Below are 22,977 nucleotides of genomic sequence, written 5' to 3'. Positions count from 1 at the left end.
TTTGCTATTTGTTTTGGTTTTGTATTTTTGTCCAGCTTGTTCCTAATCTATATCCTGACCTTTGCTGGAAGCTCTAGGGGGGCTGGTGTTCTCCCCCCGGACCGTTAGACGGTTCGGGGGTTCTTGAATTTCCAGTGTGGATTTTGATAGGGTTTTTGTTGACCATATAAGTTACCTTTCTTTATTCTGCTATCAGTAAGCGGGCCTCTCTGTGCTAAACCTGGTTCATTTCTGTGTTTGTCATTTCCTCTTACCTCACCGTCATTATTTGTGGGGGGCTTCTATCCAGCTTTGGGGTCCCCTTCTCTGGAGGCAAGAAAGGTCTTTGTTTTCCTCTACTAGGGGTAGCTAGATTCTCCGGCTGGCGCGTGTCATCTAGAATCAACGTAGGAATGATCCCCGGCTACTTCTATTGTTGGCGTTAGGAGTAGATATATGGTCAACCCAGTTACCACTGCCCTATGAGCTGGATTTTTGTATTCTGCAGACTTCCACGTTCCTCTGAGACCCTCGCCATTGGGGTCATAACACTAGCCACTGTGACAACCCCAGAACTGAGACAGAGAGGCCCGGTGCCGAGTGTCCCGCGGCCCTGCGTCTGGGGGCGCTCCATATATACCGTATATACTTGAGTATAAGCCGACCCCCCTAATTTTGCCACAAAAAACTGGGAAAACTTAATGACTCGAGTATAAGCTTAGGGTGGAAAATGCCGCAGCTACCGGTAAATTTCAAAAGTAAAAATAGATACCAATAAAAGTAAAATTGAGACATCAGTAGGTTGTGTTTTTGAATATCCATATTGAATCAGGAGCCCCATATAATGCTCCATAAAGTTTGATGGGCCCCATAAGATGCTCCATATTAAAATATTCCCCATATAATCCTGCATAAAGGGTAATAAGGGCCCCATAAGATGCTCCATATAGATATTTGCCCTATATAGTGCTGCACAATCGTTATGGCCCCATAAGATGCTCCGTACAGACACTTGCCCCATATAATGCTGCACAATAGTTATGGCCCCATACAGATGCTCCGTACAGTCACTGCCCCTTATAGTGCTGCACAATCGTTATGGCCCCATACAGATGCTCCGTACAGTCACTGCCCCTTATAGTGCTGCACAATCGTTATGGCCCCATACAGATGCTCCGTACAGTCACTGCCCCTTATAGTGCTGCACAATCGTTATGGCCCCATACAGATGCTCCGTACAGTCACTGCCCCTTATAGTGCTGCACAGTCGTTATGGCCCCATACAGATGCTCCGTACAGTCACTGCCCCTTATAGTGCTGCACAGTCGTTATGGCCCCATACAGATGCTCCGTACAGTCACTGCCCCATATGCTTTTGCTGCGATAAAAAAAAAAAAAAAAATCACATACTCCCCTCTCTTCGCTCAGGACCCCTGGCACTTTCAATATTTACCTGCTCCTCGTGCTGCTCCATCTTCAGCACTGACGTTCAGCAGAGGGCGCGCACTGACTATGTCACCGCGCCCTCTGACCTGAGCGTCACAGCCAGAGGACGCTGATGACGGAGCCGCACCGGAACGAGGAGCAGTAAATATCGCGCAGCGCTGTATACTCACCTACTGCTGGCGCTGTGCAGTCCCTGCTTCTTCCAGCGCTGCATCTTCTTCCTGTATTGAGCGGTCACAGTTACCGCTCATTGCTGAAATGAATATGCGGCTCCACCTCTATGGGAGGTGGAGCCACATATTAATTACTGTAATGAGCGGGACCATGTGACCGCTCAGTACAGGAAGAATATGCAGCGCTGGAAGAAGCAGGGATGCGCAGGGCCTGCGCCAGCAGTAGGTGAGTATAATTAGATAGCCCCCGCCCCCCCCTCCCCTGCCGACCCCTGGGTATGACTCGAGTATAAGCCAAGAGGGGGACTTTCAGCCCAAAAAAATGGGCTGAAAATCTCGGCTTATACTCGAGTATATACGGTATGTGTATATATATATATATATATATATATATATATATATATATATATATATCAATCTCTTACAGGTCAGATCCCGAGCACGTATCTGGTTTCGCCCCACCTTGGCGAGATAGGCCATCGGCATTGCCATGATCGACTCCCTTCTTATGCTGAATTGTGAAATCATATTGCTGTAATATTAAACTCCATCTAAGCAATTTCCTGTTGTCCCCAACTACTCTGAGCCAACTCAATGGGTTATGATCTCTGATCACAGTGAAGTTGCGCCCATAGAGGTATGGTTGCAGCTTCTGCAGAGCCCACACAATTTCCAAACATTCCTTCTCAGTGGTGGTATAAGCCACTTCTCTGGTCAGGGGTATCTGGCAGTATCCCCTACTTAGGTCCATGATGGTGAGGTACGATGCTTTAGCTAGCTGCTCTAACAGCTCGTCTATCCTCGGGGTTAAAACTCACATGTAGTCAGTACATTTAATTTCCTGTAGTCTACACAGAACCGTGTAGTACGGTCCTTTTTTTGGGACAAGAACCACAAGCGAGGCCCAGGCACTCTGGGATTTTTGTATCACCTTGAGGTTCATCATCTCCTCTACCTGTTCCCTCGTGTGTCTTCACCTCTGCTGACACCCGGTATGCAGACTGCTATACTGGGAGGTTAGTACCAGTGTCTACATGGTGAGCTGCTAAGTGTGTCCTCCCAGGCTCCCCTGTGAAGACTTCGTTGAACTCGCTGAGCGCCCCATCAGCTCAGACCTCTGACTGTGGGATAGCTCAGGGTTAAACTCTGCTGACTCCAGGGACTCCATGTACTGAGTCCCAGCCCCCACATCTAGTAACAGATCAGCCTCCCCCTCTTCAGGCAGGCTACAGACAGGTAAGACACAGGTCTCCCTGTCATAATGAGCCTTCAACATATTTACATGAAACACTTTGACGCTTTGCATGCTCATGTAGTGTCACCACATAATTAACATAATTTAGCCACTTGTGTACAGTGTATGGTCCCTCCCATGCGGCCTGCAATTTATTTTGTAACATAGGGACCAACACCCAAACCTTCTGCCCCTCCTCGTAGGCCCTCAGTCTGGCATTACAGTGGTACCAGACCTTCTGGGTGATATGGTCCTGGGTCACGTTCTCATGGGCCTGGGTCACGTTCTCATGGGCCAGGTTGCTCAGTTTTTGCATTCTCTCTCTGAGCCGCAGTACATATTCAACCACTGAGACTCCAGTAGTTCTGGGGTCGTCCTCCCAACAGTCCTTAATCAAATCAAGTGGCCCCCTGACCCTCCTCCCATAAACCAGTTCAAAGGGGGAGAATCCAGTAGACGCCTGGGGTACCGCTCTGTAGGCAAACAGCAGATGGGGGAGGTACTGCTCCCAGTCTCTCCCTTCAGTCTCCACCAGCATTTTGAGCATTTGCTTTAATGTTCCATTAAAATGCTCGCAGAGTCTGTTGGTTTGGGGATGATAGGCGCTGGCCACAATATGCTGTACTTGTATTCTTTCACAGAGGCTTTCCATCAGATCGGACATGAACTGGGTTCCCCGATCGGTTAACAATTCCCTGGGGAAACCCACACGAGAGAACACAGTCAGTAAAGCAACCGCCCCTTTGTCTGCTCAGATGGAGGACAGTGCCACAGCTTCTGGGTATCGTGTAGCATAGTCCACCACTGTAAGGATGTACTTTTTGCCAGAGCTGCTAGGGATTGCAAGTGGCCCTATGATAATGATATCCACAGCCACTCGCTGGAAAGGCTCATTGATCACAGGCAGTGGTATCAATGGAGCTTTCTGTATATTCCCGGACTTTCCAACTCTCTGACAAACTACACATGATCGGCAGTAATTGGCAATATCTGTCCACATCTTGGGCCAATAGAAGTTATGTGTCAGGCGAGCTTTAGTCTTTTGTATTCCAAGGTGTCCGGCCAAAGAAATTTCATGGGCAATTCTCAATAATTGTTCCCTAAATGGATAAGGGGCGATCAGCCGCCTTTCACAGTCCCAAGATTCTGTAGTATCCGTAGGGATAGTCTCTGTATACAGTCTGCCCTGGTCCCAGTATACTCTCTCTTTGCCAGAAGCAGCAGGGGGCTGACCTTCAAGACATCTGAGCTCCTCCAGACTGACATTTGTCCGCAGGGCCTCCTGGAAGCTCTGACTGTCAGCCTGCAGGCCCTGGCCTAGTGTGACTGCCAGGCCCTGGTCTGAAGCTGAGTCTTCAGTGTCTGTTATCAGGGACCTTGGTGGGTCTGCCATGTATGGAGGCTCCGGGACCACAGTATGGGCCTCCTGCCTGGCAGTTCTGTCTGAGACTCCTCCTCTAATCTCTGGGCCTGAGTCTGAGCCGCAGCCTGACTCCAGGTCACAGCTGCCACATAATTACAGTCCTGTGCATTGGGACATTTTCCCTCCTCGCACGGAATCTCAGGTGGGTCATTTTCTTCCACCTTCTCTGCATCATTTACTTGCAAGGGAGGAACATAGTGGGACACCATCCTCCCCAGGTCCGTGCCTAGCAACACATTGGTGGGAATAGCTTCTCATACTCCCACTTCCCTCAGTCCCTTCCCTGCTCCCCAGTCCAGGTACACACGGGCCATGGGCACGGCAGGGCTGACCCCTCCAATCCCGGTTATAGACATAGTCTTTCCTGGTATGATATCGGCAGGGGTTATCATGGCTGGATGTACCAGGGTCACCTCTGCCCCAGTGTCTCTGAGACCAATGGTGACTTTATTGCCAACAGTGACAGACTGACAGTTCTCATTAGCCCTCGCATCAGAGCCGGCCACAAAGAGGACAGGCGGTGGGAACATAGACGGCTTTGTGGTTGTAGTTGGGCGTTTCTCCCTATCAGGGCAGACAGCGCTAACATGTCCCACTTTGTTGCAGAAGCACCTTCGTGCATCGCCTAGAGAATGTCTATTCCCCGGGGCTCCATAGAAGGTGGGCTTGGACAGCACTGGTGATCGGCCGGCAGAGGGAGAAGAGTCCCCGTTTGGCTTACCTCCCCTCCAGCTGAATCCCGATGGCTTCCGCACCTCAGGCATCCTGTTAGCCACATAGCAGTCCGCAATCCTTGCTGTTGTGAATTCTGCTCTTGGGCTCCCTCCGGTGGTTGTTGGTGGTAGTGCAGTTGTCTTGGGGTTGTAATCTGGGCAGGTGTTTCTGCTGATTGCAGCTCTATTAGGTATTTAGGTGTGCAGGCTCCATGAGTCAGTGCCAGTTGTCCAATGTACTTGGAGGGATTGCATCTCTCTCTGGCTCCTCATGCCATGCTGCCAATTCAGATAAGTGTCTGGTTTTCTTGTCTCTGTGCACACATGCAGTGTGCTTTGCAATTCAGTGCAATTTATTGTGTTTTTGTCCAGCTTAGACTTTGTTTGGATTTTTCAGTCATGCTGGATTCTCAGGAGATGCAGATATACTGTCTATGTCTTTAGTTAGATGTGGAATATTTGTAATTATCTGCTGTGGATATTTTTAGGATTTTAATACTGACCGCTTAGAATTCTGTCCTATCCTTTTCTATTTAGCTAGAAGTGCCTCTTTTGCTAAATCCTGTTTTTCTGCCTGCGTGTGTCTTTCCTCTTATACTCACAGTCAATATTTGTGGGGGGCTGCCTATCCTTTGGGGTTCTGGTCTGAGGCAAGATAGAATTCCCATTTCCATCTATAGGGGTATTTAGTTCTCCAGCTGTGTTGAGGTGTCTAGGACGTGTTAGGTACATCCCACGGCTACTTCTAGTTGCGGTGTTAGTTTAGGGTTTGCTGTCAGTACAGGTACCACCTACTCCTGAGAAAGTCTCTCATGCGGCTCCAAGGTCACCAGATCATAACAGTACAACTGGCCAACAATGAGTTAAATGCATCTCAGAAGAAGGGAAGAAAGTCATTTTTTTTTCTGTAGTATGCTTTGGCTTTTCTTCCCTCTTTTCCTCTGGGTGACTGAGGAGTCTTGTGCTAGCATGGATGTTCAGGGATTAGTTTCTCGTGTAGACCAGCTTGCTGCTAGGGTACAGGGTATTTCTGATTATATTGCTCAGACTCCGCTTTTAGAGCCTAGGATTCCTACTCCTGATTTGTTTTTAGGGGACAGGTCCACATTTTTTAGTTTTAAAAACAACTGTAAACTGTTTTTTGCTCCGTAGCCTCGTTCCTCTGGTGATCCCATTCAGCAGGTTAAAATTGTCATATCCCTGCTGCGTGGCGACCCTCAGGATTGGGCATTTTCCCTGGAATCTGGGAATCCGGCCTTGCTTAATGTAGATGCCTTTTTCCACGCTCTAGGATTATTATATGATGAACCAAATTCTGTGGATCAAGCGGAGAAGACCTTGTTGGCCCTTTCTCAGGGTCAAGAAGCGGCAGAATTGTATTGTCAGAAATTTAGAAAATGGTCTGTGCTGACTAAATGGAATGAGGATGCTTTGGCGGCAATTTTCAGAAAGGGTCTTTCTGAATCTGTCAAAGATGTTATGGTGGGGTTTCCCACGCCTGTTGGTCTGAGTGATTCTATGTCTCTGGCCATTCAGATCGATCGGCGCTTGTGGGAGCGCAGAACTGTGCGCGCTGTGGCGTTGTCCTCAGAGCAGATGCCTGAGCCTATGCAGTGTGATAGGATTCTGTCTAGAACGGAACAACAAGGATTCCGACGTCAGAATGGGTTGTGTTTTTATTGTGGCGATGCTTCTCATGTCGTTTCGGTCTGCCCAAGGCGTACAAGGAGAATCGCTAGTTCAGTTACCATCGGAACTGTACAACCTAAATTTCTGTTATCTGTGACCTTGATCTGCTCATTGTCGTCATTTTCTGTCATGGCGTTTGTGGATTCAGGCGCCGCTTTGAACTTAATGGACTTTGAATTTGCCAGGCGTTGTGGCCTTGCAGCCTTTGCAGAACCCTATTCCTTTAAGGGGCATTGATGCTACACCTCTGGCTAAAAATACACCCGAGTTTTGGACACAGGTAACCATGTGCATGGCGCCAGCCCATCAGGAAGATTGTCGTTTTCTGGTGTTGCATAATTTGCATGATGCTATTGTGCTGGGTTTTCCATGGTTGCAGATACATAATCCTGTGTTGGATTGGAAGTCTATGTCTGTGACTAGTTGGGGTTGTCAGGGGGTTCATAATGACGTTCCTGTGATGTCAATCTCCTCTTCCTCCTCTTCTGAAGTTCCAGAGTTTTTGTCTGATTTTCAGGATGTATTCGATGAGCCCAAGTCCAGTTCCCTTCCACCGCATAGGGACTGTGATTGTGCTATTGACTTGATTCCAGGCTGTAAGTTTCCTAAGGGTCGACTTTTCAACCTGTCTGTGCCGGAACATACCGCCATGCGGAGTTATGTTAAGGAGTCTTTGGAGAAAGGGCATATTCGGCCTTCTTCTTCACCGTTGGGAGCGGGATTTTTTTTTGTTGCTAAGAAGGATGGCTCCTTGAGACCCTGTATTGATTATCGCCTCTTGAATAAGATCACTGTCAAGTTTCAATACCCTTTACCTTTGCTTTCCGATTTGTTTGCCAGGATTAAGGGAGCTAGTTGGTTTACTAAAATTGACCTTCGGGGGGCATATAATCTCGTTTATATTAAGCAGGGTGACGAATGGAAAACTGCGTTTAATACGCCCGAAGGCCATTTTGAATATCTTGTGATGCCATTCGGGCTCTCTAATGCTCCATCTGTTTTTCAGTCCTTCATGCATGATATCTTCCGGAATTATCTTGATAAATTCATGATTGTATATTTGGATGACATCTTAATTTTTTCCGATGATTGGGAGTCTCATGTGAAACAGGTCAGGATGGTATTTCAGATCCTTCATGATAATGCTTTGTTTGTGAAGGGGTCTGTCTCTTTGGAGTGCAGAAGGTTTCTTTTTTGGGCTTCATTTTTTCTCCCTCATCTATAGAGATGGATCCGGTTAAGGTTCAGGCCATTCATGATTGGATTCAGCCCACATCCGTGAAGAGCCTTCAGAAATTTTTGGGCTTTGCTAATTTTTATCGCCGTTTCATTGCTAACTTCTCCAGTGTGTTTAAGCCCCTGACCGATTTGACGAAGAAGGGCGCTGATGTGACGAATTGGTCCTCTGTGGCTGTCTCTGCCTTTCAGGAGCTTAAACGCCGTTTTACTTCTGCCCCGGTGTTGCGTCAGCCAGATGTTTCTCTTCCGTTTCAGGTTGAGGTTGACCCTTCTGAGATTGGGGCAGGGGCCGTTTTGTCTCAGAGGAATTCTGATGGTTCCTCGATGAAACCGTGTGCCTTCTTTTCCCGTAAGTTTTCGCCTGCTGAACGCAATTATGATGTCGGTAATCGGGAGTTGTTGGCTATGAAGTGGGCGTTTGAAGAATGGCGACATTGGCTTGAGGGAGCCAAGCACCGTATTGTGGTCTTGACCGATCATAAGAATCTGATTTACCTCGAATCTGCCAAACGGTTGAATCCTAGACAGGCTCGATGGTCCCTGTTTTTCTCCCGTTTTGATTTCGTGGTTTCGTATCTTCCGGGTTCTAAGAATATTAAGGCTGATGCCCTCTCTAGGAGTTTTTTGCCTGATTCTCCTGAGGTACTTGAGCCGGTCAGCATTCTGAAGGAAGGGGTGGTCCTTTCTGCCATTTCCCCTGATTTGCGACGGGTTCTGCAGGAATTTCAGGCTGACAAACCTGACCGCTGTCCAGTGGGGAAACTGTTTGTTCCTGATAGATGGACTACAAAACTCCCAAATACATTTTGTGAGCGCACGAGGTCTGGCAGTAAATATGCCAAAAGACCCCGACCTCACCAAATCAGCTCAAAACAAACCATGCCAAAAGGAGAAAAATTCAGAGCAATGATTTATAAAACAAAACTTTAATTGCCATAAATAGTACAAAAATATATATCAAAACATTACATTATTTAATGACTAGAGCACAGGATGAATGTCCCAGGAATGCTGGAAAAGCGCCCATCCCCCCACTCCCCCAGATGTAAATACCCTTGTAATGGTATGCATAAGGAAAAGCACCTACACTATCCAACCAAGGTCACCCCAAAACAGTGGAATTCTATAATAATACCATTAAGTATGGTGGTGGAAAAAAGGTGCTAGCACTTACCACTACACAGAGGTAGGAGGGGGCGGTCGGGCGATGGTCCATTTCTGAGGTTCATTGTTCTGTGTTGGCTGGCCATCCTGGTATTTTTGGTACCAGAGATTTCGTTGGTAGGTCCTTTTGGTGGCCTTCTTTGTCGCGTGATGTGCGTTCTTTTGTGCAGTCCTGTGGGACTTGTGCGCGGGCCAAGCCTTGTTGTTTCCGTGCTAGTGGGTTGCTTTTGCCTTTGCCGGTCCCTGAGAGGCCCTGGACGCATATTTCTATGGATTTTATTTCAGATCTTCCGGTTTCCCAGAGGATGTCGGTTATCTGGGTGGTTTGTGACCGGTTTTCTAAGATGGTTCATTTGGTGCCTTTGCCTAAATTGCCTTCCTCTTCTGATTTGGTTCCGTTGTTTTTTCAGCATGTGGTTCGTTTGCATGGTATTTCGGAGAATATTGTGTCTGACAGAGGTTCCCAGTTTGTTTCTAGGTTTTGGCGGGCCTTTTGTGCTAGGCTGGGCATTGATTTGTCTTTTTCTTCCGCATTTCATCCTCAGACAAATGGCCAGACCGAGCGAACTAATCAGACTTTGGAAACTTATTTGAGATGCTTTGTGTCTGCAGATCAGGATGATTGGGTGGCTTTCTTGCCATTGGCCGAGTTTGCCCTTAATAATCGGGCTAGTTCGGCTACCTTGGTTTCGCCCTTCTTTTGTAATTTTGGTTTTCATCCTCGTTTTTCTTCAGGGCAAGTTGAGCCTTCTGATTGTCCTGGTGTGGATTCTGTGGTTGATAGGTTGCAGCAGATTTGGGCTCATGTCGTGGACAATTTGGTGTTGTCTCAGGAGGAGGCTCAGCGTTTTTCTAACCGTCGTCGGTGTGTTGGTTCCCGGCTTCGGGTTGGGAATTTGGTATGGTTGTCTTCCCGTCATGTTCCTATGAAGGTTTCTTCCCCTAAGTTTAAGCCTCGGTTTATTGGTCCTTATAGGATTTCTGAGATTATCAATTAGGTGTCTTTTCGTTTGGCCCTTCCGGCCTCTTTTGCCATCCATAATGTTTTCCATAGATCTTTATTGCGGAAATATGTGGTGCCTGTTGTTCCCTCTGTTGATCCTCCTGCTCCTGTGTTGGTTGATGGGGAGTTGGAGTATGTGGTTGAGAAGATTTTGGATTCTCGCTTTTCGAGGCGGAGGCTTCAGTACCTTGTCAAATGGAAGGGTTATGGCCAGGAGGATAATTCTTGGGTTTTTGCCTCTGATGTCCATGCTGCTGATTTGGTCCGTGCCTTTCATCAGGCTCGTCCTGATCGGCCTGGGGGCTCTGGTGAGGGTTCCGTCACCCCTCTTCAAGGGGGTGGTACTGTTGTAAATTCTGCTCTTGGCCTCCCTCCGGTGGTTGTTGGTGGTAGTGCAGTTGTCTTGGGGTTGTAATCTGGGCAGGTGTTTCTGCTGATTGCAGCTCTATTAGGTATTTAGGTGTGCAGGCTCCATGAGTCAGTGCCAGTTGTCCATTGTACTTGGAGGGATTGCATCTCTCTCTGGCTCCTCATGCCATGCTGCCAATTCAGAAAAGATAAGTGTCTGGTTTTCTTGTCTTTGTGCACACATGCAGTTTGCTTTGCAATTCAGTGCAATTTATTATGTTTTTGTCCAGCTTAGACTTTGTTTGGATTTTTCAGTCATGCTGGATTCTCAGGAGATGCAGATATACTGTCTATGTCTTTAGTTAGATGTGGAATATTTGTATTATCTGCTGTGGATATTTTTAGGATTTTAATACTGACCGCTTAGAATTCTGTCCTATCCTTTTCTATTTAGCTAGAAGTGCCTCTTTTGCTAAAACCTGTTTTTCTGCCTGCGTGTCTTTCCTCTTATACTCACAGTCAATATTTGTAGGGGGCTGCCTATCCTTTGGGGTTCTGCTCTGAGGCAAGATAGAATTCCCATTTCCATCTATAGGGGTATTCAGTTCTCCGGCTGTGTCGAGGTGTCTAGGACGTGTTAGGTACATCCCACGGCTACTTCTAGTTGCGGTGTTAGTTTAGGGTTTGCGGCCAGTACAGGTACCACCTACTCCTGAGAAAGTCTCTCATGCGGCTCCAAGGTCACCAGATGATAACACCTTGCAGCCTGTTCCGCAGTTTGTGGCTCCCGATCACACACAAATTGTCGTACATCCGTGGGGCACATGTGAAGAAATTGATCCTTGACCATAAGATCCGTTAAGTCCTCAAAACTGTTAACAGAAAGTCCCCTAATCCATTGGTGGAACGTGGTCCTCAAAGTGTTCACAACATCCGCATAGCTGTCAGTTGATCCACGTTGTAGGTTCCGGAACTTTCTCCGATACACTTCTGGTGTTAGGTTGTATTTCCTGATCAGGGCCTCTTTTATGGCCTCATAGTTCCCATCTAGCTCTAGTGGGAGGCCAGCGAAAACTTCTAGGGCTTTGCCTCTCAACCCTGGGGTTAGATACTGTGCCCACAGCTCACAGGGTAGATGGTATTGCCTGCAGGTTTTTTCAACCCCCTGAAGGAAAGTATCTAAGTCCGTATCCTTCTCCATCACAGGGAAGTTTTCCAGACGTGGTCTTCTTGGATTTATGTCCTGGGAGGGGGTTATCGGAGGACTGATACCCCGCTCTATGTGAGCCATCTGAAGCTGGAAAGCTCTCTCCTCCCGGCATTCTGCAGCCTCTCTCTCAGCCTGTCGGTCCCGGCGTTCTACAGCCTCTCTCTCCTCCCGGCGTTCTGCAGCCTCTCGCTCAGCCTGTCGGTGCTGTAGAATAAGCTGCATGCGCAGATTGGGATCACTTGTTCCCAGCTGTTGTAAGTCCATTTGTAAAGTGCAGTCCATAGGCTCCTCAGCACTGGCATTGCTGACACTTCGATCAGGTATCTCCGGTGAAAGAGCTGGCATTGCTGGGTCTGAGGTGGGCTCTCTCCTAGCCCAGATGTTCTAGCACCTTGCTCTATGTCTTGCTCGACCAAGGCGCGTATCAGCAGCTCCCTGGATCTGTCGGCTGTCTCTATTCCTCCTCTCTGCTCACAGAGGCCGGTCAGAGCCTCTTTGCTCTGCTTCTTGTACTGGGCTGCCATATCGATTAACAGTCTTTGCCAAATGAAAGATAGAAAAGAAAACGGGGAGGGGAAATTGTTTGCAAGTATGTCTAAGTAAGCACTGAGTTGAACCTTGTAGAACTAGTGCACTCCTCGTAAGGATACCAATTCTTTAGTACAGGGAATAATTGCTTAAACCATGCACTAATGCTCTAATAGAAATCATTCTATCCCACTGCTCTGCCACCAATTGTCATGGATCCCACTCCGTGGTGTCACTAATTCGTCACGTGCCTGCTCTCACACGTGACTTGGGGTTGTGCCTGCAAGGGTTAATCTATCTCTCCAGTCTCAGTCCAGCATTCAACCTCTGTCCTATGCTGTAATGGGAGCATAAATCACACACTGACCCAGGCCACACACCCGCTCATACATGCTGCCACCACTCACCGAATACACGGGCGATGAGTCCCGGAATTATTAATACTAATTATGTCTACCACTCATAAGGCTCACATACCTTAGGCTATGCATTCTTTTAGAACATTCAAGGTTCAACTTGTTAAAGTTTTATACTTTAACCCCTTCCCGACATGTGACGTAATAGTACGTCACATGTCGGGACCCCCGCTTTGATGTGCGCTCCGGCGGTGAGCGCACATCAAAGTCGCGACATGTCAGCTGTTTTTTACAGCTGACATGTGCGCGCAATAGCGGCGGGTGAAATCGCGATCACCCGCCGCTATTAACTAGTTAAATGCCGCTGTCAAACTCAGACAGCGGCATTTAACTACCGCATCCGGCCGTGCGGCCGGATATGAGCGCATCGCCGACCCCTGTCACATGATCGGGGGTCGGCGATGCTCCTCCATTGTAACCATAGAGGTCCTGGAGACCTCTATGGTTACTGATCGCCGGTGGCTGTGAGCGCCCCCCTGTGGTCGGCGCTCACAGCACACCTGCATTTTAGCTACATAACAGCGATCTGATGATCGCTGTTATGTAGCAGAGCCGATCGGGCTGTGCCTGCTTCTAGCCTCCCATGGAGGCTATAGAAGCATGGTAAAAGTTAAAAAAAAAAGTAAAAAAAAATGTGAAAAAAATAAAAAAAATATAAAAGTTTAAATCACCCCCCTTTCGCCCCAATCAAAATAAATCAATAAAAAAAAAGCCCAACCTACACATATTTGGTATCGCCGTGTTCAGAATCGCCCGATCTATCAATAAAAAAAAAGCATTAACCTGATCGCTAAACGGCGTAATGAAAAAAAAAATCGAAACGCCAGATTTACGTTTTTTTGGTCGCCACGACATTGCATTAAAATGCAATAACGGGCGATCAAAAGAACGTATCTGCACCGAAATGCTATCATTAAAAATGCCAGCTCGGCACGCAAAAAATAAGCCCTCACCCGACCCCAGATCACGAAAAATGGAGACGCTACGGGTATCGGAAAATGGCGCAATTTTATTTATTTATTTTTTTGCAAAGTTTGGAATTTTTTTTCACCACTTAGGTACAAAAGAACCTAGTCATGTTAGGTGTCTATGAACTCGTACTGACCTGGAGAATCATAATGGCAGGTCAGTTTTAGCATTTAGTGAACCTAGCAAAATAGGCAAGCAAAAAACAAGTGTGGGATTGCACTTTTTTTGCAATTTCACTGCACTTGGAATTTTTTTCCCGTTTTCTAGTACACGACATGGTAAAACCAATGATGTCGTTCAAAAGTACAACTCGTCCCGCAAAAAATAAGCCCTCACATGGCCAAATTGACAGAAAAATAAAAAAGTTATGGCTCTGGGAAGGAGGGGAGCGAAAAACGAAAACGGAAAAAGCGAAAAAGCTCCGGGGGTGAAGGGGTTAATACAAAAAGGTTCAGTGCTTACAGTAAAAAAAAGGTATAAAAATATGATAATAAAAAGACATACAACTTATGCAAAACAGTATAAAATAACAGGAGAAAACTTGCAGAAATCATCTAACTGGTAGTTGCTTTCTGCTCCGAGGGTAGGATGAGTGTAGATTGGACCACACCAGCTAGGCTTCCCCCATAATTTATAGCTTTGGTCTGGGGGTCAGGTTTCTAGACCAGCCCCACAAGTTAATATCATAATTGCTTGGTTTTTGATTGGACCACGGCCGCGCCCCCCCAATGAATATATTATTTTCTCTTGAGATCCTTTGTGTAAAAGCTCTCACAGAGATACTATCAGGCAGTAATTAACATCTCTCTTCCAAGAGCTAGGAGGTACCAAATGTTACCTTTCTTGTTGGCTTCCAGCAAGACCCCCTGGTGAGATTGGAGACAGAATTCTACTTGTCCCAGGAAAATACATACTAACACCTGGGAGTGAACCTGCAGCTTTCAGGACAGATGTTCCTGGTCACACAATACCTATACATAAGGTCACTGCACATTATATATATATATATATATATATATATTGAGGCATAGCAACTGGTCATGTGATTAATGGGCGGTATGTATCGCAGAGGTGGGTGGCCCTGTGATGGAAGCCTGGGTATGTTTTGCTCAAGCAGATCTACTGCTGAGGGATTTCAAAAAAATCAGAAAAAAACAAGCCGCACAGCCTTCAATAAGAGAGCCTCTACTTATCGTGGTATATATCTATGGAAAGTCTGAGCAGTAAACTGGAGGTGCTAGCGTGGAAACAAAGTCTATTGCAGAAAAATGGCAGTGAGAAACAGACGCCACAGCACTCACCAGGCTTGCAGTTCAAGTCTTCTTTATTAAATGACACAAATGGACATCTTCACGGCACGGGAGGTGAGACAAGAGTGCAGACGCCTAACAGATGAAAACGACGACGGCCGTTTCGCGCTGGGGAAAAGCGCTTCTACGGGTCTGCCTGGAGGGAAGTGACGCTGCAATAAGAAGGTGAGTCTAAGCCCATCCTCCTCCTGCGTCCGCCCTCCAAGGCAGGTAAAGTGCATAGTGTTTAAGATAAAAACAATATAATACAAGAATCGATTCATACATAGCTCAAAGAGTATAAACTACATGGGGAGAACCTGTTGGAAAGAACATGGTAAACGCGATCGTAATTATCCTGACTACACGGTGGGTAAATTCATCCTGGAATATTACAATAATACATGATTTCAATATGACTGGCACTAATTCATAAAAATGCTCGTAAGATATTAAGACACAGATATATACAATGGCTGAAAACTAGATTGGCGCAAGTCCTAAAAAAAGAAGAAAAACAACGAAAAAGGCAAGAAAGCGAAGGAATGTATAAAGGATTCCCACTTCGGGCTACAACCCAATTAGCTCATCGCCGGGCAAACCTGTAGTTAGAGGAACACCGACATATCCACTCTGTCATTCATGCCGGCTGGGCCAGTAGCTCGTGTGCGCAAAATCCACTTAGTTTCTTGTCGTAGTAAAAGTTTATGGAGATCACCTCCTTGTGTTGGGAGGGACACTCTCTCGACTCCTGCAAAGGTAAGAACATTTGGATTTCCTTCATGCACTTCCCTAATGTGATCTATTAATCTCGGGACACCTTTACCTGTGGAGACCGATTTAAAGTGCTCCCTAAACCGCACATATAACTTCCGAATAGTTTTTCCAATATAGAACCTTTTACACGGACAGAATACGACGTAAACCACATACTCTGTTTTACATGAAATGAATTGTTCCACAGTATGTGTAACAGGACCAATATTAAGTATTTGGCCAACTGTGTGGAAACGACAAAAATGACACTGACTACATCTAAAATTCCCTTTCGGGACCGCCCGCTCTAGCCATGTTGTTTTGTCTGCGGTGACTCGATTATGTACAAGTACATCCCTAATCCGGGTTCCTCGCCTGCTTGATATTAAGGGGCCACCTTCAGTTCTACTCACCAACTCTTTGTCTCCTTCCAAAATGTGCCAGTGCCTACGAACCAGAACGAAAAAACTTAAACAAATGCATTTTTCTTGTGGCTTTAAACATGTCTATTTGGAAAGAAACAGATGTGCTTGTGGAAGCGAAGGAGGATGGATTGTGTACGTCAGTGTTCCAGAAACCTACGGCGGTAAATTCATATTTACATTATAAGAGCTTTCACCCTAATCACACAAAAAGGGCGCTGCCATATAGTCAGTTGTTGAGAGCGCGACGTATTAATAACACCCAAGAAGGTTATAAAAAACAATCCGGAGAGCTTCTGGAAAAATTTCGTGATAGAGGTTATCCAAATGAAATATTGGAATCGGCGGTTAGCAGGATAGAAGTAGGTACGCAGGATCTGAAAGAGAGGAAGGGTCCTGATCAGCGTTTTAATTTCTGTTTTCAATATGGTCCGTTAGACCAGGAAATTAGGTCCACGATTCGTAGGCACTGGCACATTTTGGAAGGAGACAAAGAGTTGGTGAGTAGAACTGAAGGTGGCCCCTTAATATCAAGCAGGCGAGGAACCCGGATTAGGGATGTACTTGTACATAATCGAGTCACCGCAGACAAAACAACATGGCTAGAGCGGGCGGTCCCGAAAGGGAATTTTAGATGTAGTCAGTGTCATTTTTGTCGTTTCCACACAGTTGGCCAAATACTTAATATTGGTCCTGTTACACATACTGTGGAACAATTCATTTCATGTAAAACAGAGTATGTGGTTTACGTCGTATTCTGTCCGTGTAAAAGGTTCTATATTGGAAAAACTATTCGGAAGTTATATGCGCGGTTTAGGGAGCACTTTAAATCGGTCTCCACAGGTAAAGGTGTCCCGAGATTAATAGATCACATTAGGGAAGTGCATGAAGGAAATCCAAATGTTCTTACCTTTGCAGGAGTCGAGAGAGTGTCCCTCCCAACACAAGGAGGTGATCTCCATAAACTTTTACTACGACAAGAAACTAAGTGGATTTTGCGCACACGAGCTACTGGCCCAGCCGGCATGAATGACAGAGTGGATATGTCGGTGTTCCTCTAGCTACAGGTTTGCCCGGCGATGAGCTAATTGGGTTGTAGCCCGAAGTGGGAATCCTTTATACATTCCTTCGCTTTCTTGCCTTTTTCGTTGTTTTTCTTCTTTTTTTAGGACTTGCACCAATCTAGTTTTCAGCCATTGTATATATCTGTGTCTTAATATCTTACGAGCATTTTTATGAATTAGTGCCAGTCATATTGAAATCATGTATTATTGTAATATTCCAGGATGAATTTACCCACCGTGTAGTCAGGATAATTACGATCGCGTTTACCATGTTCTTTCCAACAGGTTCTCCCCATGTAGTTTATACTCTTTGAGCTATGTATGAATCGATTCTTGTATTATATTGTTTTTATCTTAAACACTATGCACTTTACCTGCCTTGGAGGGCGGACGCAGGAGGAGGATGGGCTTAGACTCACCTTCTTATTGCAGCGTCACTTCCCTCCAGGCAGACCCGTAGAAGCGCTTTTCCCCAGCGCGAAACGGCCGTCGTCGTTTTCATCTGTTAGGCGTCTGCACTCTTGTCTCACCTCCCGTGCCGTGAAGATGTCCATTTGTGTCATTTAATAAAGAAGACTTGAACTGCAAGCCTGGTGAGTGCTGTGGCGTCTGTTTCTCACTGCCATTTTTCTGCAATAGACTTTGTTTCCACGCTAGCACCTCCAGTTTACTGCTCAGACTTTCCATAGATATATACCACGATAAGTAGAGGCTCTCTTATTGAAGGCTGTGCGGCTTGTTTTTTTCTGATTTTTTTGGACTTCATTTGTTGCATAGTGTGCACGCCCGTTTTGTGAGCCCCGTGGTTTGGTTGGTAGAGCTGAACTTGGTATCAGCTTACCTGTAATCATTATGGAGTCTGATCAAGCACCTGTACGGGGCAGTTTACAAGCCGGCCGGGAGGATGCCAATAATTATTTTAAAGAGTGCGAGAAAACAGATGAAGTGCATATGCTTAGCACAAGATCTTTAGAGTATAAACTTTCCAGCCTCTCCGAGAGAGAGATTAGACTATTCTGGACGAACAACTCGCTACAATCTTACGTAGACAATAATCGAGTCCCCAGAGGTCTAAGAGTGTGGAAGGAGATTTCTCACCATGGTGGTGATGCGACATTCAAGATGGAATGGGAGCAGATTATGCTCAATTGCTCCCAAGACTTGTTGAAATTGGTGCTAAAATCTAATATTAAAAATTATGAATCATTAAATGTGGATATTTTAAAAACACAGATTGAATTAAAAAGCAGACTCTCTGAAAGCCAATGGGCAACATTTAATAAAAAACTGGATTCCAAATTAATTTTGGTGCAAGCAGAAACGAAACAAAAGAAAAGGGATAAATTCCTGCGAGATAAAAACGATTATGAAACAAATAATATTTTTTCTTGGAATAAGATACATAAGGACAATTTGACAATCACCCAAGGAGGCAGATTCAGACAACGGAAGCGAGGTTTCAACAAAAGGAAGAACTCCTACAAAATGAATACCAAGGATTATTTAACTACTGAATCCGACTCCAGCTTGAGTGAGAATCCTTCCATGAATATGGATTCTCCAGGAGAATCTTCCCTTGAGCCTCAAGTCGCCACACCGGCCCCTTTAGGAGGAAAACAAGGAGGGGCAAACGGAAACAACGGTCCCGAATGGCGACGCAAGAGAAAATTCGTCTCATGGAGACCGGAGCGGTATTAAAAACCGCACCTAATGATTATGTGGTTAATTTGACTCACCGTATACTGAATTCAGCTCAACTTTCCCTGCTCTCTAAGGGTCTTAATTATTGCATACCTAGTAACTTTGATTTTGTTTCTTTCCAAATAGACATGTTTAAAGCCACAAGAAAAATGCATTTGTTTAAGTTTTTTCGTTCTGGTACAGCGGAGCCAAGCAGGTTGGACGGAGAACACCCCTGTAGGGTGGGACCTCTGGGCTTCATGGTTAACACGGAAAGTGAAGTACTTACAGATATGAATGATGATGCTAGACTCTTACTTAGTCTGAATTACCCAGAGTTGGATAATTGCACCATACCATCCAGTCAAGAAAAATGCACCCCCTTTTTAGGTGGAGTGCCCTCCTCGTATATGCCCCCCACTTCTCCAGGCAATACTATTGATCTTTTTGAGACTATGGTCCTCAAGGATATGGAGGCTCTGATATATAAAAAAGCCAGCTGTAATTTGACAGATGAGGAGAGGGGAGCCCTGAAAGAGATGACTGGCTGGATGGATGTAATTATCCGTCCTGCTGACAAAGGAGGAAAGATTGTTCTTCTGCCGAAAGAAGCATATTTGATTGAAGCTAATCGGCAGCTATGTGACACCTCTGTATATATTAAGTTATCAGGTGACCCCACTATCAAATTCAGGAGTGAACTCTGTTCTCTCCTCAGGAGAGCTGTAACAAATGGGGTGATTTCACAGAGGAAAGCGGAGAGGTTACTCCCCGACTTTCCTACTAAACCCCATTGGTATTACCTCCCCAAGATCCACAAGTCTACGACTAATCCTCCGGGGAGACCAATCGTATCGGGGATCGGCTCCGTCACGGAGCCTTTATCCCAATACATAGATTGGCTCCTACGTCCCCTTTTGTCTGAGGTGCCGTCCTATATTAAGGACACTAATTCATTTTTGGATCGGGTACAGAGTTTTGCGTGGCAGCCGGGGTTCGCCATGGCCTCCATTGATGTGGTGAGCCTGTACACAAACATCCCCCAAGATGGAGGGGTAGATGCTATCAGACGTATCCTGGATACTACGGATAAAAGTCAGGGATACATTAATTTTGTATGTGAAGGACTCAAATTTATATTACAACACAATGCCTTCACCTTTCTTGATACGTGGTACAGGCAAATCACCGGGACCGCCATGGGGACCCCGGCTGCATGTACATTCGCAAACCTGTACATGGCTGTTTTTGAAGAAGATTACATTTATTCCCACCAAAATCATTTCTTGAAGCACATAAGGCAACTTGTGAGATATGTCGACGATTTGTTCTTGATATGGGACGGCACAGAAGTTGAATTCCAAAAATTTGTCGATTATCTCAACAGGGACAACCGGATGGGGATGTCTTTCACCTACAAATTTGGAGGTACTAATATTGAATTTTTAGATGTGCTTGTGGAAGCGAAGGAGGATGGATTGTGTACGTCAGTGTTCCAGAAACCTACGGCGGTAAATTCATATTTACATTATAAGAGCTTTCACCCTAATCACACAAAAAGGGCGCTGCCATATAGTCAGTTGTTGAGAGCGCGACGTATTAATAACACCCAAGAAGGTTATAAAAAACAATCCGGAGAGCTTCTGGAAAAATTTCGTGATAGAGGTTATCCAAATGAAATATTGGAATCGGCGGTTAGCAGGATAGAAGTAGGTACGCAGGATCTGAAAGAGAGGAAGGGTCCTGATCAGCGTTTTAATTTCTGTTTTCAATATGGTCCGTTAGACCAGGAAATTAGGTCCACGATTCGTAGGCACTGGCACATTTTGGAAGGAGACAAAGAGTTGGTGAGTAGAACTGAAGGTGGCCCCTTAATATCAAGCAGGCGAGGAACCCGGATTAGGGATGTACTTGTACATAATCGAGTCACCGCAGACAAAACAACATGGCTAGAGCGGGCGGTCCCGAAAGGGAATTTTAGATGTAGTCAGTGTCATTTTTGTCGTTTCCACACAGTTGGCCAAATACTTAATATTGGTCCTGTTACACATACTGTGGAACAATTCATTTCATGTAAAACAGAGTATGTGGTTTACGTCGTATTCTGTCCGTGTAAAAGGTTCTATATTGGAAAAACTATTCGGAAGTTATATGTGCGGTTTAGGGAGCACTTTAAATCGGTCTCCACAGGTAAAGGTGTCCCGAGATTAATAGATCACATTAGGGAAGTGCATGAAGGAAATCCAAATGTTCTTACCTTTGCAGGAGTCGAGAGAGTGTCCCTCCCAACACAAGGAGGTGATCTCCATAAACTTTTACTACGACAAGAAACTAAGTGGATTTTGCGCACACGAGCTACTGGCCCAGCCGGCATGAATGACAGAGTGGATATGTCGGTGTTCCTCTAACTACAGGTTTGCCCGGCGATGAGCTAATTGGGTTGTAGCCCGAAGTGGGAATCCTTTATACATTCCTTCGCTTTCTTGCCTTTTTCGTTGTTTTTCTTCTTTTTTTAGGACTTGCGCCAATCTAGTTTTCAGCCATTGTATATATCTGTGTCTTAATATCTTACGAGCATTTTTATGAATTAGTGCCAGTCATATTGAAATCATGTATTATTGTAATATTCCAGGATGAATTTACCCACCGTGTAGTCAGGATAATTACGATCGCGTTTACCATGTTCTTTCCAACAGGTTCTCCCCATGTAGTTTATACTCTTTGAGCTATGTATGAATCGATTCTTGTATTATATTGTTTTTATCTTAAACACTATGCACTTTACCTGCCTTGGAGGGCGGACGCAGGAGGAGGATGGGCTTAGACTCACCTTCTTATTGCAGCGTCACTTCCCTCCAGGCAGACCCGTAGAAGCGCTTTTCCCCAGCGCGAAACGGCCGTCGTCGTTTTCATCTGTTAGGCGTCTGCACTCTTGTCTCACCTCCCGTGCCGTGAAGATGTCCATTTGTGTCATTTAATAAAGAAGACTTGAACTGCAAGCCTGGTGAGTGCTGTGGCGTCTGTTTCTCACTGCCATTTTACTGCTGAGGGATTTGTTTACATTGGGAAGGCTTCCAGGTGATTGGAGAGATGGGTGGGTCCAGTCACCTACAAACCCACCCAAAGAGGCGTGTCTGAGCGCCTAAGATGGTTTTGTGTTTAATGACCTGTGGTGATGTCACGCTCACCTGACTGGCCATGTGACAGGTACCTGGGTGTGGTTACACCTATGTAAAGGAGGTGTGTGTAGCACATGGTGTGAGTGTTTGGGAGTCTGTCAGGGTGGACACACTTCCATGTGTCCTGGCTGGACACTGCAGAGTGGCCTGTGTGTTGGACTGTTCCAAGTGGGGACAGACGTCCTGAACAGCACACAGAGACCATATTTAGGCTGGAGAGCCTGCGTGCTGGACATGGCACAGCCTGTGTGCCTACAGGTCTGAGAGAGAGCGGAGCTCTACTATGGACATTGAGGATTCATCTGTCTGATGTAAGATTGTTTATCGTTTGTTCATCTGTCTATGGTTTATGGAGAGAATAAACCAGACTGCTTTAAATGGAAAACCGTGCCTGAGTGCTTGACTACCGCAGCCAAGAGAGTGTATCCCCAAGACCTGTAGTGGGTGAAATGTTACTATACACACACACACACACACACACACACACACACACACACACACATACATACACACACACATACATATACACACACACACACATACACACATACACTCACTGGCCACTTTATTAGGTACACCTGTCCAACTTCTTGTTAACACTTAATTTCTAATCAGCCAATCACATGGCGGCAACTCAGTGCATTTAGGCATGTAGACATGGTCAAGACAATCTCCTGCAGTTCAAACCGAGCATCAGTATGGGGAAGAAAGGTGATTTGAGTGCCTTTGAACGTGGCATGGTTGTTGGTGCCAGAAGGGCTGGTCTGAGTATTTCAGAAACTGCTGATCTACTGGGATTTTCACGCACAACCATCTCTAGGGTTTACAGAGAATGGTCCGAAAAAGAAAAAAAATCCAGTGAGCGGCAGTTCTGTGGGCGGAAATGCCTTGTTGATGCCAGAGGTCAGAGGAGAATGGGCAGACTGGTTCGAGCTGATAGAAAGGCAACAGTGACTCAAATCGCCACCCGTTACAACCAAGGTAGGCCTAAGAGCATCTCTGAACGCACAGTGCGTCGAACTTTGAGGCAGATGGGCTACAGCAGCAGAAGAC

The sequence above is a fragment of the Ranitomeya variabilis genome, chromosome 4 (genome assembly GCF_051348905.1).
Source record: "Ranitomeya variabilis isolate aRanVar5 chromosome 4, aRanVar5.hap1, whole genome shotgun sequence".
NCBI lineage: Eukaryota > Metazoa > Chordata > Amphibia > Anura > Dendrobatidae > Ranitomeya > Ranitomeya variabilis.
Note: the sequence above shows the minus strand (reverse complement) of the source record.